This window comes from Mytilus trossulus, chromosome 1 (genome assembly GCF_036588685.1).
Source record: "Mytilus trossulus isolate FHL-02 chromosome 1, PNRI_Mtr1.1.1.hap1, whole genome shotgun sequence".
Classification (NCBI taxonomy): Eukaryota; Metazoa; Mollusca; class Bivalvia; order Mytilida; family Mytilidae; genus Mytilus; species Mytilus trossulus.
The window spans coordinates 59,589,441-59,595,440 of record NC_086373.1 but is presented as its reverse complement, the minus strand read 5'-3'; positions in this window follow the sequence as shown (position 1 = coordinate 59,595,440).

Below are 6,000 nucleotides of genomic sequence, written 5' to 3'. Positions count from 1 at the left end.
GAACAACACGCAGGGTGAAAATAATAATGACGCTTCATGCAATATTAAGTGAACTTCTCCTTGGTATATTCAAGCAAGCATGTTGTTAATGTTTGTGTCATTTTGGTCTTTTGTGGATAGTTGTCTCATTGGCCATCATACCACATCTTCTTTTTTTTTATATTATGGTTCAGTAAAGAAGTATATGGTGACATACAGCTGCCATCGAAATGACCAGTTGCCCAGATAATTATTTCGGCAAACTGATATATTATATCGATAAGTCGACTTTTTATCTCGATAAGTCAACTTTATTATCTCAATAAGTCGACATTATGGAAGCATCAAATCGACGTGTCTAGATAGTGAACACAACATGTCGACATACTTGTCGCGACAAGTCGACAAAAGATATCAAGGCAACTCGTCTTGAGGTCGAAATGAATGCCAATAACTGCCCTTGTCTTGTTGAATTGTCGAATTAATTATCACAAGTCAGCTTTATTTTCTTGACAAGTCAGCATGCAACGTGGTCGATCGAGACGGGAACCATCGAGACGAGATAGGTTAAAAAAATGTCAATCGAAAAAGGATGAATAATTAAAATTCTTCATACCATGTAAAAGTGTGAATTTTGAACCCCTTGACCTATTTTATCCCGCTTGAGCTAGCACAAATCTGATTAAAAAACACAGACAGGAATTTTCGTTTCGCCTGCGACTTCTGTCGCAGAAAGTGAGACTATTGATAGACAAAGCTATCTGGCGGCGGCAGCGTAAGCTCTTTACTTAAAAGCTGTATATTTCAGAAGGTAGAAGACCTGGATGATTCATACTTTGTATACCTTATGTTACGAACTTTCCGTCTGTCATATGCCCATTGTCCTTAACTTCATTTTCATGGTTCAGTGATTACTTGAAAAAAAATCTTCTTTTTTTTTGCAATGTTAGTTTCTCACTAATCTTATTATAAGCAATATATCAACTAGAATAACTGTATTTAGTTTGTGTGTACCTTGCAAGGTCCTCGTGTCTGTCAGACAGTTTTCACTTGACCTCGACCTGATTTCATAGATAAGTGAACAAGGTTAGGTACATACCTCAGAAACTATAAGCAATAGGTCTACCATATTTGGTTTGTAAAATGATTTAGTTGAACATGCCCAACTTACAGGTACAATGTATCATCTGACCTTGACCTCATGTTCATGGTTCAGTGGTAAAAGATATTTTTTGTGTTTTGCTCTTTTCTCAGATACTATAAGCATCAAGCCAATTATATTTGGTGTATGGGATGTTGCTAATGTATACATGTCTGTCTCGCGATAAACATCTTACCTTGACCTCATTTTCATGGTTCCTTGGTCAAAGATAAATCTTTTTATAGGTAACCTCGGAACAGACAACCTGTGTATATATTGACGGAACGACATACTAACTGTTCATTTTGTTCTTCAGTAGCTCGCGGATCACACGATACATGTATCTTATCTTGTACAATTTAGTTACACGCTTATCGATTGATATCAGCTTATATGTATATTGTAGCAGGTGTTCGATTAACGGATGTGTACTTACGTGCAAGTTCAGAAATTCCACTTATATGTACTTTTCGTGTTTGTCTTTCTCTCACTGGCGATTTTCTCTTCAAGGCACGATTTCTGTATAGAATAGAAACACGTTAAATTAAATATTAGTTTTCTTCTAGCATATTCTAGAAGATGTTTTGCAGTACAGATATTCATTTGATCGTACAGTGTATGCACATACTCATTTTTCAGAATTTCGCCTCAAATTTGCGAAGTATTTTATGGTAGGTTTTGTTTTGCTGTTTCCATGACAACGGCGCGCGCGCGGTCATTTTGAAAATTTCAAGGACAGATGACATTTCAGTAGCACTTAACCGGGAATCAGCTTAAAATTTGTAAGAAAATGGTACTCTGACGTTTTTCCCAATATGAGTCAATATTGCACTTTTATCCTTATCTCCATGGTAACAGCAGCAATCTCAAAAATTCCAACTGCAATAAATTCTACAGTTCATACTGTTGATACACAGGGCAGGTTTGGGGTTGGATCTGTAACGGTTGATTGACTATGAATTAATTAATGAATTATTTTCTTTTTTCACGTTTGGCCTGTTTCCATGGCAACGATAGCCATTTTGAAAAAAAAAATTAGATTTTACGCTTCCGAATGATGAGTTATAATGTCTGAAAAAATCATTAAATTTGGACCATTTTTCATTTTTTTTCACATTTTTGCCGTTTCTATGGTAACTCCGTCCATCTTGAAAATTCCAAACCTAAGTGCACATCTGCACATGGGAATTGTCATTATGGTGCAGTTTTATGAATGTATGCCAAGGCTTCTCTGAGATTTAAGCAAGAAAAAAGTCTGGAAGAATATTTCGGAACAAAAACATTATATCATCCCTATTTCAATAGGGGTGACATAACTATTCAAAGTAACAAAAGTTTGATTACACGTGCAACCAAATATAAAGCACTAAAAGCTATTACTATTATGAAGCTCTCATCTATTGATTGTTAAGATTACAAACTACATCGTGATATATTAAAAAGTATAAGAAGACGGGTGACAACATGTTAAAGAAAATTATTTGCATTTAATATTTCATTCCTAATTCCATTACCACACAACATCTTTTTCCAATATTACTGCATCTGGAAATTAGTAATAACATCACTTAACGTGTAGCGTCAAAATTAATTGCTTCTTCTATGACAAAAGTCGGATAAGATAGTTATCACTTCTATACGTATAAGATGTAACATTCTCAAATTTGAAAGGCCTTCTATGTATAGTAGTCCATTTTGTCAAGTAGTATTCCTCAAAAGTACATGTAGCTTCTATGCATTTTTTTTTATCAAGTTGAAATAGACACAATATGCATTTTATTATAACATCATTCCCTGTTTCCATTCTCAATTTTATTAAGTCTTCCATTATAACCCTGGTCCACCAATTAAACAACTAAAATCACAAATTAGTAGAACAAAAGTGCTTTTTATTTATATTGCTTGGACTGCAATATTCCAATAAAAATAACCTTTACTCACAAACCACTAATCTCAATATGATCCTGGGTAAAATACGACAAGCTTTTAAGAAAAGCTATTACTTGTTGTTTTATGTTATTCCAACATTTTATTATATAGTATTAAGTCATGTAAGGATTGGTTGGTTGGGCGGGTAATCAGATACTTTTTTTCAGATACAACATGTGTTGGGTTCTTCTACATTGGCTAAAGGTGTAGGGAAGTGTTGACATCTAAAAACAAAAGTGTTAATCCCGCCGCATTTTTGCTTCTTATAAGAACCATTTAAACATCCAACTAAAACCATTTATATTGTTTTAGAAATAACGCACCACAACGACCTTTTCTAATCTACAAACTATCGCCAGATTGTCTCCTTTACGAACCATTAAAACTCCAGCTAAAACCATTATATTGTTTAAGGAATAACGCACCACTATGACCCTTTAAATCGAAAAAACCATAGCCAGATTGTTTCTTTCAAGAACCATTGTAACTTTAACTAATACCACTTATAATGTTTTAGAAATAACGCACCACAACGACCTTTTTAAATCGACAAACTATTGCCAGATTGTTTCTTATAAGAACCATTTTAAATTCCAATTAATACCATTGATAAATTTATAAAAATAACGCACCACAACAACCTTTTTTAAACAAATGTACTGCACAACAGAATACAGAATCATAAACGCTAATGATAAGGAACAACACGCAGGGTGAAAATAATAATGACGCTTCATGCAATATTAAGTGAACTTCTCCTTGGTATATTCAAGCAAGCATGTTGTTAATGTTTGTGTCATTTTGGTCTTTTGTGGATAGTTGTCTCATTGGCCATCATACCACATCTTCTTTTTTTTTATATTATGGTTCAGTAAAGAAGTATATGGTGACATACAGCTGCCATCGAAATGACCAGTTGCCCAGATAATTATTTCGGCAAACTGATATATTATATCGATAAGTCGACTTTTTATCTCGATAAGTCAACTTTATTATCTCAATAAGTCGACATTATGGAAGCATCAAATCGACGTGTCTAGATAGTGAACACAACATGTCGACATACTTGTCGCGACAAGTCGACAAAAGATATCAAGGCAACTCGTCTTGAGGTCGAAATGAATGCCAATAACTGCCCTTGTCTTGTTGAATTGTCGAATTAATTATCACAAGTCAGCTTTATTTTCTTGACAAGTCAGCATGCAACGTGGTCGATCGAGACGGGAACCATCGAGACGAGATAGGTTAAAAAAATGTCAATCGAAAAAGGATGAATAATTAAAATTCTTCATACCATGTAAAAGTGTGAATTTTGAACCCCTTGACCTATTTTATCCCGCTTGAGCTAGCACAAATCTGATTAAAAAACACAGACAGGAATTTTCGTTTCGCCTGCGACTTCTGTCGCAGAAAGTGAGACTATTGATAGACAAAGCTATCTGGCGGCGGCAGCGTAAGCTCTTTACTTAAAAGCTGTATATTTCAGAAGGTAGAAGACCTGGATGATTCATACTTTGTATACCTTATGTTACGAACTTTCCGTCTGTCATATGCCCATTGTCCTTAACTTCATTTTCATGGTTCAGTGATTACTTGAAAAAAAATCTTCTTTTTTTTTGCAATGTTAGTTTCTCACTAATCTTATTATAAGCAATATATCAACTAGAATAACTGTATTTAGTTTGTGTGTACCTTGCAAGGTCCTCGTGTCTGTCAGACAGTTTTCACTTGACCTCGACCTGATTTCATAGATAAGTGAACAAGGTTAGGTACATACCTCAGAAACTATAAGCAATAGGTCTACCATATTTGGTTTGTAAAATGATTTAGTTGAACATGCCCAACTGACAGGTACAATGTATCATCTGACCTTGACCTCATGTTCATGGTTCAGTGGTCAAAGATATTTTTTGTGTTTTGCTCTTTTCTCAGATACTATAAGCATCAAGCCAATTATATTTGGTGTATGGGATGTTGCTAATGTATACATGTCTGTCTCGCGATAAACATCTTACCTTGACCTCATTTTCATGGTTCCTTGGTCAAAGATAAATCTTTTTATAGGTAACCTCGGAACAGACAACCTGTGTATATATTGACGGAACGACATACTAACTGTTCATTTTGTTCTTCAGTAGCTCGCGGATCACACGATACATGTATCTTATCTTGTACAATTTAATTACACGCTTATCGATTGATATCAGCGTATATGTATATTGTAGCAGGTGTTCGATTAACGGATGTGTACTTACGTGCAAGTTCAGAATTTCCACTTATATGTACTTTTCGTGTTTGTCTTTCTCTCACTGGCGATTTTCTCTTCAAAGCACGATTTCTGTATAGAATAGAAGCACGTTAAATTAAATATTAGTTTTCTTCTAGCATATTCTAGAAGATGTTTTGCAGTACAGATTTTCATTTGATCGTACAGTGTATGCACATACTCATTTTTCAGAATTTCGCCTCAAATTTGCGAGGCATTTTATGGTAGGTTTTTTTTGCTGTTTCCATGACAACGGCGGTCATTTTGAAAATTTCAAGGACAGATGACATTTCAGTAGCACTTAACCGGGAATCAGCTTAAAATTTGTAAGAAAATGGTACTCTGACGTTTTTCCCAATATGGGTCAATATTGCACTTTTAGCCTTATCTCCATGGTAACAGCAGCAATCTCAAAAATTCCAACTGCAATAAATTCTACAGTTCATACTGTTGATACGCAGGGCAGGTTTGGGGTCGGATCTGTAACGGTTGATTGACTATGAATTAATTAATGAATTATTTTCTATTTTCACGTTTGGCTGTTTCCATGGCAACGATAGCCATTTAAAAAAAAATTTAAATAGATTTTACGCTTCCGAATGATGAGTTATAATGTCTGAAAAATTCATTAAATTTGGACCATTTTTCATTTTTTTTTCACATTTTTGCCGTTTCTATGGTAACT